The 12735-nt window shown below is 36.4% G+C and overlaps 1 long non-coding RNA gene across 1 annotated transcript; it reads right to left on the bottom strand.

Moving 5' to 3' along the window:
- Positions 1 to 544: 544 nt before the first annotated feature.
- LOC124166798 lies at positions 545 to 10292 on the bottom strand. Its single transcript, XR_006866514.1, has 3 exons — positions 10252 to 10292; positions 9507 to 9653; positions 545 to 1656 (listed from the first exon to the last, which is right to left on the bottom strand). It is a non-coding gene; the product is annotated as an uncharacterized LOC124166798 (long non-coding RNA).
- Between the last annotated feature and the right edge of the window lie 2443 nt (positions 10293 to 12735).

The following is a 12735-nucleotide window of genomic DNA, read 5'->3' as shown; positions in this document are numbered from 1 at the left end:
CAACTCAATGACCTCTTGATGACAAGCCACCGGTATATCTTCCAAAATTTTCTTGCGGCGATTAGGTGAAAACTCGATCACAATAGTTTTTAGCCAACGATGGGAGACAAATCATAACATTTTGAGTGTTCTCAAGTCCTTAAGAAATCAACCAAGTAGCACACACGAATGACCTTGGGTAAAGCACTTCGTCAACGATCCAAAAAAACAAAAATCAGGTAAAATTAATCAGAGTCCACCGAAGTGACAACCCAGATAACACAAAACATGTAATACACCTGTAATACAGCTGTATTACATGCATTATACATGGTGTATAGCAGATGTATACATCTGTAATACAGCTGTATTACACGTGTAAAAGTAGCTCAAAAGTCCTGCCATACAGCTGTAATACACATGTATTACAGCTGTATTTTTCTGGAAAATACAGCTGTAATACTCGTGTATTACAGCTGTATATGTACATGTACAGCAAATATACATGTGTATTACAGCTGTATATGTACATGTACAGCAAATATACATGTGTATTACAGCTGTATATGTACATATACACGTGTATTACAGCTGTACATGTACATATACACATGTATGTAGCTGTATATCCTATGTATGGATACATCTAAATTATGTTTCTTGCTCAATAGTATTCATTAGCTGACCTCATTATCTTAAACATGCTGATTCCTCTAATATTAGCTGCTCTGGGAATTAATAGAAGAATTTTCTCTGACATAAATGCAATCAATGGAAAAATTACTTATCTGCCTAAACCTTACTTATGCTCTGTATTTCTAATTTCACTTGATCACACATCATCTTACCATAGCTACTCTAAGCAGCAGCTGCACTAGTTCAAATGCAGAGGCCCTTCATCTTCCTTGAGAAAACGTGATGGCCCTCATAACCTGAAGATCGAACATCATTGACAATATAATATGAACAGACAGAAACAATACATTTTACAGAGTAGTAAAAAAGGAGGACCATATAGGATACCAGAGAGGAATAAAATGGATTGGACAAACCCTGAGTGCATGAAGAGCAAGATTGAAGGGAAAATGGAACAGTTCTCGATGGAAAACATTTTATGAAGTTCACGGATAAAAGAAAGGGAAGTACGTAGGATGTGTTATCAAGCAGTGAGGACTAGCACAGGGAAGAGTGGAGGTTAGGACAATGAAGTAGTCAATCCTAGCAATTCCTGACCAATGACAAAGTGAATGTCATGCTGGGAATCCTGAATTCCATGAGAAAGGAATGCATCCAATAACCATTTGTAATGCAAATTAAGAATATAGTGAAGACAAAAAATTCCTTCATTTAAAAATTATCATTTAATGCACAATATGTACATCATTAAATATAACAGGAACTATACAAATTCTTTCATATAAAATTATCATTTAATGTAAAATGTATACATTATTAAATATTTATCACACAAATCACATATCACACAAATTGTGCATATTCTGTCATTCAAAAATTTTCAATTAATTTAAAGTTCATTATATACTGAAGTAGGTATATCATAAGAGCCTTGGCTTCCGGGCATACCTCCGCATTGAGTTGTCCATAGGTGTCGACAGTTTTTCCAGCCATCCTGCTGGCAGCTTCAGGTCAGAAGTAGTGATGCATAAAATTGGGAATCTGTATGAACAGCAGCAACAACATGCAAGTGATCATGCAAATCAAATTTATTAATGTATACCAATGGTAAACATAACTAATCACTAGAATATAGGATCAGTGCAAAATGAAATGGCAGAAATTCCCCATAAAAGGAAGGATAAACACCAAATGGATTTAGGAGTACAATATCCAAGGTTTATCACAACATGTCGCTAAGAAATGCCTTAACACTAGAATGCCGAAGGGTGTCATTTTGACACCCTACGCGTACATTTTTTACGGAGCTGGCCCTTAGAGAGTGTTGTAGAAAAAAATCTTTCGTGGCTTTTATTCATTTTTAGATCTTAACAAAACGACAGTAAAAGGGATACCCCCCCTAATTTTTTTCGTCTCAAAAATTCAAATTTACCTTGAATGCCGGAGGGTGTCATTTTGACACCCAGTATATTATATCATTTCTTTCTTTGGTTTAGGTGTCTCGTGGGATGTGGCTTGATAATTATTTGTCAAATTAGTATAGTGTAGTACATTATATTCATGTGTAGTACCTTTATGTATAGTATAGTATATTTTAGTATAGTATACAGTGGAACTTGGATAATTCGAATCTCAAGGGACCAGCTAAAAACTTCGAATTATCCAAAAATTCGAATTAAAGAAGTTCTTATAACCGGGGAAGTAAACAATAATAACACGTTTTAAATGAAAACTATTAACTTTATTGATACTATTTGATCATTAATTTATTGAATAATGCCTATTACAGTAATAGTATACAATAAAAATAACTTTCAATCGCTCAAACGGCAACGAAATTAAGTAAACAATCTTAACTAACCTTAACCCTCGGCCTCCACCTGCTCAATACTTACGTGAACTCCACCTGGGGTCTTTTTTGACCCCATGCCGTAAATTTATAAACAAACAGGTATTTTTCAGGATATTTTTAATTATACAGTTTTAAATTATAATAAAGACATAAATAAGTAATGTAATTGCTTTATCAAGTAATATTAACATTTTGAACGGAAATAACATTTATCCTAGAAAACTCAACAAATTATTGTTCATCCAGAAAATTTCTCCTATAATTTTTCCGTTACAATCCAAGACAAAAACAAATATTTTTATAAAATTATGTATTGAAATAGTAACTAATCTATCTTACAATCCTTCACATTTTCTGCAGGATGTAATTATATGATGACATGATCATTACAAACGAAGACTTCACATTTTTCACACCTCGGATTCATTTTCGTACCGGATTATCTCTTACAAAATGAACAGCGTCCACGTTTTTTCTACGTAGTGGCAAATCCCTTCTACGCTGCAGTGGAATAAATGTTCAAATCCTGCAGAGGTAACTGCTTCCCTAATTACTTGCATTCGTGTCCGAGGATTTTTCAACTTCAACATGGTCTTCTTATCTCTGGTTCTACTAGCTCCTTTGCCAATTCAATAAGAAATTTTCTCCTTGATCCTTTTCCTGTTTCCCTATTGAACCTCTTTGAATTTAACAAAAGCAATTATTGCTGCAATATCAATAATATAGAAATAGAGCAAGAGGTCATCTTCTTGTCCCATGCTTTACTGAGTAATGGCTTGCCATTAGATCTAATGTCGACGCCGGATTTTGTATGATAATAAAATAAAATTACGTTTTTATGTTTACCGCGACTAATATCAAATGACCGGCGTTGAGTTGAAAGTAGACTAACTGCCTTTCTTGGCTTTGGGATATATGAAACCATTAGCGTATTCTTTGCATAAGAAAAAATACTTGAATGCTCTTCTCAATGCTTGGCGGTTAACATCACCCTCGGAATTCCTTCGCGATTTGATCTTAGTGTACCTACAAGTGTTAATTTCCTTTTTAGGAGTTCCTGACCCAGTTCATTGCTTGTGAAGAAATTATCCGTAGTTATATTATTTCTACTGCCTTGCAAGTGGCAAACCAAATCTAGAACTGCGCGTTTACCTTGATTCACTTACCGGGATCCTTCAATTTTTTCAATGTATATCTGTGCATTTACAATATACTGAGTTTCAAGTCAACGGCTGCCCATACTTTTATTCAATGTTCCACCGGCTTTGATGGCATGCACACTTTGAATCTAAATCTACCTCTAAATTTGCACAAATACTCATCAACTGTAATGTTTGAGGATGGTTTGTATGATAAAATGCAGGCCTCCGTAAACATTTCAAACACAGTTCTTATTGCCTCCACTTTATTTTTAGATCTCTCTTGCCTAGCCGCACGAGTCTCATTATCAAATCGGAGACACCTAAGAATATCTTGAAACCGGTGACGAGACTTTGTAACTCTAAATATTAGTAAGCCATAGTATGCAGACCAAAACTCTGGCAGCGGCTTTCCTCGTCCTTTCTGAACACCAGCCATAATCAGAAGACCAAGGAAAGAATTTAGCTTTATGATATCCAAATCCACCCATTTAGATAGTTGAAAGTAACATATTTATATTTTTATTAATGTTTTGGATGTCACTTGAAAAATATCAATGAAATATAATGGCAAAATATCAATCAAAATGAAAATATATACATATTTACTACAACGTTTTGAAGGTACAATTTTTTACTGATCCCACAAAATCGCTTGCGAAATGGACTAAGCACCTATGGAGCTGGAACGAAAATAAGGCCTGTCCTCCTTGACATGAGAGTTGTGTGAAATACAGCGGTGGCTAGTTTGAAAATGAGGAGGAAGGGGAAATCCTGCGACAAAGTAAAGGTGATGAATCACCGTCACAGTTGAGGCAAATTGTCCCATAGAGTATTTTCTTTTCCTTCTCTCAATGCACCCACTGATGACATAGGGTTACGATGCTCTAAGAGGCCAAATAGTGCCTCAGACATAGGCGGGTTAATGCTTTCGGTATAGGCGTTACATGCCGTTATTATTTCATGAGTGAAAATGCTAAGTTTTTGACATGGAATAATATGAGGATAATACATCAACATGATCTGTGATACCTTATATTCAATATATAACTCTAAACGGAAGAAAAGATATTGGAATCTACAAACATCTTCAGCAGGAATGACGGGAACCAACTACCCAACTCATGGAAAATAGTACACATTGGGTAAAACATAATCACCCCCTGCCTAAAACCTTAGAGGTGGCTAGGAGTTTATCATGTAAATTTAGATGTTGAGCAGAATGCTCCAACATAATACGGAAAAATTTGATAGGGAAAAAAGGAAAACACGAGGAAGGATTGATCAATGAGATGAACCCAGCCATGAACGAATGATACAAAAGACAATCTCTACCTCCACTCTGCACTTCAGTGACCTGAAGATGCTAGCTACAATGCCGGCGAAACTATTGTATATGAAGAAAGACACACGCGGTGTATAACCCGGAAACTTTGCATATGAATCTTCATCCCACCATGAAAACCTACATTAGGGTTATCTACCTTTCAACACGTTTTATCAATTATATTTCCATAGATATACGTTTCAAAATTTAATACCTACACAGTCTCCACCTGGGGTCAAATTTGACCCCACCCAGAAAAAAAATTCCCATCCATTAGTAACTCAAAATTTTAATTTCAAATTATTATGAATTTAAAGACAAATCATGCGGGAAGGCATATCTGTAATATAGAAAGATTATCTGAATTGAGTCAAAAATTGCAGGCATTTTATCAACCCTGGGGTCAAAAAAGACCCCAGGTGGAGTCGGAGGGTTAAAATGTCCTCAGCAATAGCTGAACTGCACTGCATGACTGCAGTTTGCAAACTACGCACGATTACCAATAGTCCATAGCGAAATAAAAGCAAAAATCTATACAGAACTGAAATATAAAACATCGATCAAAGAGAACTAAAAGTCTGGACACTATATTAACTGAATAAACAATAAATATAAATTTATAGGCCCTAACCTATTGTTTTACAAAAAAAGAAGAGATTTTGGCCTGTTTCTTTGAATTTAATCTCTCGGCCGTTATAAATGATGCTAAAACATCTAATGATTTAAATTGCACATCACCAACATTATTTCTGCTCTCCACAAATCGCCGAATTTCTCTCAGGTAGTCCATAGCGTGGGCTGCACTCGGTACTGGCGTTTCTTCTTCATCGGCTCGTGACCCCTCTATCTCGTCCCCTTCTCGATCCTTCATTATTTTGTGTCTCGGTGTCTAGGACTTCTGCTACGATGTCGGCGTCAGTTAGTTCTCCGCACACAGCGACATTCTCGTCCACATTCAGAAAGTCCTCGTACAAGATGATTGGATTGGGTGCCACATCCTCCCAGCCGTCGATTGGTAGAATTTCATCCAATTCCGTTCTTTCGGCGCTTTCTTCGTCGGTTTTAACAAAACCTGCCTTTTTAAAACAGTTTTTTATTGTTTCCGGTTTCACTTTGTCCCACGCTTGTTTACACATTCGCGATGCTTCTAAAATATCCAGCTTTATTTTGAGAGCGTTTCCTTCCCCGGACAGGATATTCTCGACCAACAAACCCCTGTAAAAGTGTTTTAAATTTTTTATGATCCCTTGATCCATGGGCTGGACAACAGAGGTCATGTGGCCTTCAACAGGCGGTGGCGGGAGGGGAGGTATGAGTCATCAGACTAAACGCAGGCGCGCGCGGTCCCGCGTTTGTTCTAACGCAAACATTTAGTCAAATGTGGCTTGGAATATGTTTTTTTACTTTTTTATTTATGGATATTTTGAATCGTAATTTAATGATTTGCTACTTAAAAATTCGAATTATCCAAAATAAACTTCGAATTATTCACGATGTTTTAGCATTGTTTTAATACAAAATGCTAGGGACCACGGGAAAAATTCGAATTAAAGAAGATTTCGAATTAAAGAAGTTCGAATTATCCAGGTTCCACTGTATTACCTTCATGAATGTTTGTTTTACATAATTTCAATGAGCATCGGCTGTACGTATACTACTTTTTTCAAAAGTTTAGCAGCTCGTTAGGTAAGTATATTCCGCTGCCTTTTGCAAATGATTCGCCTTGAAACCAGCTAATTTTTTTTTACCGAGGTGACACTTATATGCCCTGAAACATTGCAGTAAAGTGACGCGGCGACAATGCAGTTAGCTGCTGCCGAGCCTGTGTTCGGCTGCCTGGCTCGCGCGCGTGTTTGGCAGACTGGGTCGCTATGGTCGCGACCTGCTGCTTGACTTGCCTCGGCAGTTCTGTCTTGATAATGGCACTGCATAGACGTGTTACGATGGAGCAATGTATTGAAATACTGAACGATATTTCTGGAGACGTGTCGGAGAAGGCGTCTGATGCAGATGTTGAGTCGGACAACGATTGGGTTGCGCAGGAGGTGCAATTTAGATCATCCAAAAATGATGAAAATAGTGAGCACGGTCAGTTTCAGTGTTTTGTATATTTCAGTTTAGTAATTTAATCACAAAAGATACACATATTTATTTTACAATACGCATATACACATAATTGAGATACTGGATCTGCACTGGTTATCGGGCAGAAAAGAAATTGTGCGTGGTCGTGACATGGTGTGCCGACGTGTAACGCTAGGTAGACGCTGGGTAGACTTCAAGGCGACGTCAACTCCTTGTTCAAGATCGTAAGAAGGAGATGGCCATGCTGAGGAATCATAACCTGGGCCAAACATAACCATTGACGAACAGCTGTTTCCAAGCAAAGCTAGATGTCCATTCAAGCAATTCATGGCACCAAATCCTGATAAGTATGGGCATAAATACTGGTTTGCAGTATATAAAGACAGTATGTATTTGGTAAACTGATTCCATTAAATTCCAGATTGACCAGAGGCGTCAAGGACGGCTCTCGTCAAGGTGGCGATCGCGTTTCAGATCATGTTGTAATGAAACGTATGCAACCCTACATGAGCAAGGGCAGGAATGTAACCACTAGCATTTGTTTCACATCACTTTTGCTAGCTCTACTCGAAACAAAAGGGTTCTTGCCTTTCAGGAACCGTAAATAAGGGAAGAATGGAAATACCTGGTGAAATAAAAGCTTCTCGGGAAGAGTTGTATTCAAATAAATTGAACAAAAATGGTGAATCTCGACTTACTGTTCATAAGGGCAAACAGAAAAAAATGTGTTCTTGTTCTATGATCTCTTCGCCCTCATATTGAAATTAGTAACAACTCTAACAAATCGCCCGAAACAGTAAGGTATTGTAATGAGATAAACTTTGAAGTAAATATTATTGATCATATGGGGCGGAAATACTAGGCATAGGCGCCGACTCCATGGGGCTTAAGGGGGCCCGAGCCCCCTCAAAAATCCGTAATGGGTGTGAGGAAAAAATGTGTCAGGCTTGTCGATTTTATACGGAGTGTCCAGATATCGAGAGATTCGAGTGATCAGGGTTCTAATGTTGATCATATGACTCTCCTAAAATGCTTAAAAAACTTAAAACTCACTACTTAGAAAATTTCCTGGGGCATGGTCCCCGGTTTGGGCCCCCCCAATATTTTTTGTAAGTCGGCGTCCTTGATACTAGGTCAGAACTAGAATCAGGTGATTGCCTGTTTTTTTCTTTCCAGAATACTTTTGACTTGGTGACTATATATTCCTGAATACTATATATAAGGAAATAACTTCACAAAAGATGTCCCGAATTATTTTTACAAAATTTATCGGAATAGCTTGCTTTCCGTTACATTGAGTCAACGAATATCTGGCAACTAAATCCAGAACTGACAAGGGATTGTTAAGTATAGATAAAATGCAACGAAAACAGAACTGTTGATTTTTGTAAGCTCAGTGAAAAGTCAGTAAACCTACGGCCAAAACAGACCAAAAGTGCCAGAATGTAGAGAATCTACTATTTTGATGAAGCTTTTCGTAAGTCTGTATGAAAAAGCATTCGATTTCTTTTTGGGTTCATACGAGGTTTTTGCATATTATTTTTAAAAATTTCGTAGTTTTGTGACCGCAATGGTTTTATTTTAATTTTCGTCTTTTGAAGCACACTTCTACAGTCTGTGACGAAAAATTAATGAAAAAAGTTAACAATAATAATAAGAAGAAAAACAATGTCTTATTCATTTTATTCTATCTATTCATTCCTGTCATATTCATTTTATTTTTTTATGCACATAAAATTTAACCAATTGCAGTGAAATAAAAAAGTATTCAATGATTATATATAGGTATTATTACAACCTTCATGCGTCCTCCGACGTTTCAGCGCAATCTTTTCGATGGATGCCGCATTCCAGGAGAGTATTTTTTTGTAAATTTTTTTCTTCAGTGATACTCTATTAAAACATTAAGTTTTTTAATGTTAGGGCAAAAAATCAGTATTAAACAAAAGTTGACACTATTTACTCCAAAATAAAACTAATCTGCAACGTAAAATGCATATTAAAGCATGGGTGTCAAAATGACACCCTCCCGGCATTCTAGTGTTAAGAAGTTTTAATTGCACATGAAATCTCCAAAATATCATTAAAACCATAATACTTTCACACAACAACACATCAGGTCTTGAATAAGTTATATCTAACCATTAACAATAAGCTTCCACTCTTCACAATCACTATTTACATGGCATTTATAAAAGCACACTTAAACACATAGGCTTAGTAAAAGGAAATCTATAAGTAAAACAATAAGTCCTAGAAAAATGTATATGAATAATATACACTGACAATAACGTTTTGAAATTGAAATTATGTACGAAGAAATAATGAAAAACTCCTAGTTTTCCAAAGCCATATTTTTTCAATGATTCTAAATTTTTAGGCATGAATGGCACCGTCCTCTTTGATAATCACTGAAACCATTAAAAAAAAACCTAATTAATTGTAAATTTTCAAATCTTACAATTTGCTACTAAGCTCGAATACGTACCACAAGTAATTATTCGGCCAAAGATGTTGAAATTTCAAGTACACAGGAGCAGACAACAGCATCAGCCCTGGGCCACGACAAAATTTCGGTGTTGATGTATTTTTTCGTTTTAACCAGCCGAAGGAATGTAATCCTATTATTACAAAACTGGAATTAAAAAATTCGAAATGAATCAAGGAAAAGATTCGTCGCAAAAGCGACTCGTCGAGATTTTAATTGCATCTTAAAATTTAGCATTCATACTACGAAATATCACAGTCAATCTTCTCATGAACAACACACAAATAAAGCAATGAAAAGCGAAGTTTCATCCATTATTATGTATCGGAATATGCAGATTCTAGTCAAAAAACGTAATTGTCTTTATTTGTTGTAAACGACCGTAAGATTACTTCATACCGGCATTGACACAAACAAATATTTTTATTGAATACAAAAGTAGCATCATTAAAAAGTTATTGTTACACTTTCTGGTACTTAGTAAACACTACGACAATCATCTCAGTAACCCAGATTAAATATTGTATTTTAATCACAAAATTTCACACATTCCATTGATGAATAGAAAACAAAGAAGCATTAAAACACTCGTCACGAACCTCGCCGGATTATCTGAACCGGAATAAATTTTTAAAAATTACTACTTGTGCACAGTTCAAACCAAATGATTGAAATACGTGGATCAACACTATTAAAAATTTAAGGTAATTGTATTCCAGGAACCATTATGTGTAGAAAAACTTACCTCACGCAAGCGGGAAGACGTTGTCGGGTGCCACTTGTCCCTTCGGCATATTTGAAGCCATTTCGCTCTTCTCTCAGTATTTTGAGGGAAACTAAAATTTTTAAACACGTCCTTGGTGCTAATGGAGCAATTAGGAGCCGAGCTACAACATATTGTGCCGTATTTCTTCTACAATAGGGAAGTGCACTAATTTTTTTTTATTGCTGAATTTGAAAGTTTAGCCTAAAAAAGAAACATTAGTATAGTCACTTTTATTTCCTGCATCTGGGGTATGCACTTTAAAACGTTTTGAAAGTCGGAAAATTTCATGTTGCGCTGAAACACAGTGCCTCCATCTTGATTGAGATGTGACGTCACAAGGCAGTAGTCACCAGTGGAGTATCGCTGTATTACGTCGCCTTCTTTAGCGCGGCGAGAGTTTCCGGGAATCGGTGGAGTTTGCTTCCTAAAAATGTCGTCTAGTACCGAAAACATGAATTCAAAATAGAATTATAAATGATTTTTTGTTCCAAATTTCACCTCGACGTCGAAACAAAAGCCTGGAGAAGATATTCATTCCCGTGCCTTAAGCACAACCTATACGGAATAAATGGTTCAAGGCTGCTCCTGACTCTTAACTATCGATGATATTCTGTTTTGAAGTTCATTTGAAGGTATTGTAAGATCAAATTGATATTTATATTATAATAATTTACTTAGTAGGTACCTCAGTCACATCAGAAAGTGTGTTAAGTCAAAATATAGCATCTTCCGCGTAGACTTACGTAATTTATAAATTGAAAGTAGTTTGGTTAAAGATTTGTGGCGCGACTGTTATTTTACACGACCGGGCAAAATGCGTACTTTGACCATGATATGTGCATATATGATAACAAACGATTTTTGCTAAAGTTAATCTTTATTTGTTGAAATTAGTACATTTATAGGTGATACAGATATAAAGGTACACAGCAGGTCGCGCGGCGTAATTTGTACTCCACTGGTGACGGGTTCATCTTGCTGATCTAAAAAACTAGCTACAGTACCTCGAACTTCGAAAACTCGCAATACAGGCAGTCAAAGTACATTGTAGGAATACACGAGACCATTCTAGCCCAGAATGTACGTACAATGTTGAAATCCTTGGGTTTCAAAGATTGACGTATTTTATACGCCAGCGCGCCCGGTCCAGGGTTATCAACTTTTATTTCATCCTATTTGTTAATTGAAATTATACTTCGGAATGGTTCTTTTAGCACTGCTTCTGAGGTAAACTGGTAGGTACTGAGTAAGTAAACTCCCTTTGGAGTAATGTGAATTACAAGTGTTCGAGATATATGGCATCTTATATTCACTTTGTGTTCTTATTAATTATGTCTGTACGTATGTTGTTGACCGCCGCCAGCCTATAATGGCATGTGCTCTTGCAAGAGTGGTTTTCATTTTTAATGTGGAATTTGGTCAGTATAAGCAAAGAAAAAATTAACATTTTAGCGCACACCAATCCTTGTAGTCATCGTAGCTCTGCGTTTGTAATGACGATGCTAAAATACCTAAAGGCCATTATGATGATAAAAAAATTTCTTACGTCAATGATTGCTGCAATTATAATTAATGATAAACTTGACGCCGTATGATCACAATGAAGACAACAAAAAATAATACCATAACATAGTCTTGAACCCTGGTTTTAAGGGCTTAAGGGTGGGAATTCGCGCACGCTACCACTACCCCATCCGACCCATTACTTTAAGCAGGATATTTTAAATTTATATATATGGCTTGTGAAAAGTAACGCATGAAAATTAATTAATTACAGCCTAACTGAGGCCCTAATTGAAAAAGATGGAGCAAGGTACGAGGTCTCCCCTTGCTAGCCTTAACGTCTCGCATTTCTATGGAGCGTTGAACCTGTCCTCCTTTTTCAAAAATTCAGTGACCATAAATACATCAAAGTTTGGTATACCATTTATAAATCGTTGGAATTTTCCTTCTCCCAACCAAGATTATCTTTCTTGAACCCATCCTGGACAACGAACCATTGCAACAACCAGCCAGCACGGAAATAAGGCTAACATCCCATGATTCTAGTTGTGAAGGGCGAAAGTTCCGGCTGGCGTGAATACATACGCAACGAATAAGTCTTGCAGCAAACGTCTTAAATAGGTTTATTAGTTTGACTCGGTTCTTACAAAAAATGTTTTGGCATGATAAACGGCATTGTGCCAAAATATACCCAGCGAAAACAAATACCATTACCTATTTATTAAAGATTCAATGTGCCATTCGTACTTCTCTTTCCAAACTTGAAGTTGACACGTAAATGAATATTAATATATTACGCAATGATGAAGTAATTTACTCAAAAGAGAAACAGCCACATATATATTCTGAAGATATTTTATGACAGCAAAAAACGGATACCCTCAAATTCTGTAATTTTTCTATGCAATAATAGTGGTAGAACTAAACGGCGCGCCGCGGCGTAGAAGCTGCCTTCTGCTA

This window comes from Ischnura elegans, chromosome 10 (genome assembly GCF_921293095.1).
Source record: "Ischnura elegans chromosome 10, ioIscEleg1.1, whole genome shotgun sequence".
NCBI classification, from domain to species: domain Eukaryota; kingdom Metazoa; phylum Arthropoda; class Insecta; order Odonata; family Coenagrionidae; genus Ischnura; species Ischnura elegans.
Note: the sequence above shows the minus strand (reverse complement) of the source record. Positions and strands in the feature narration are given on the sequence as shown.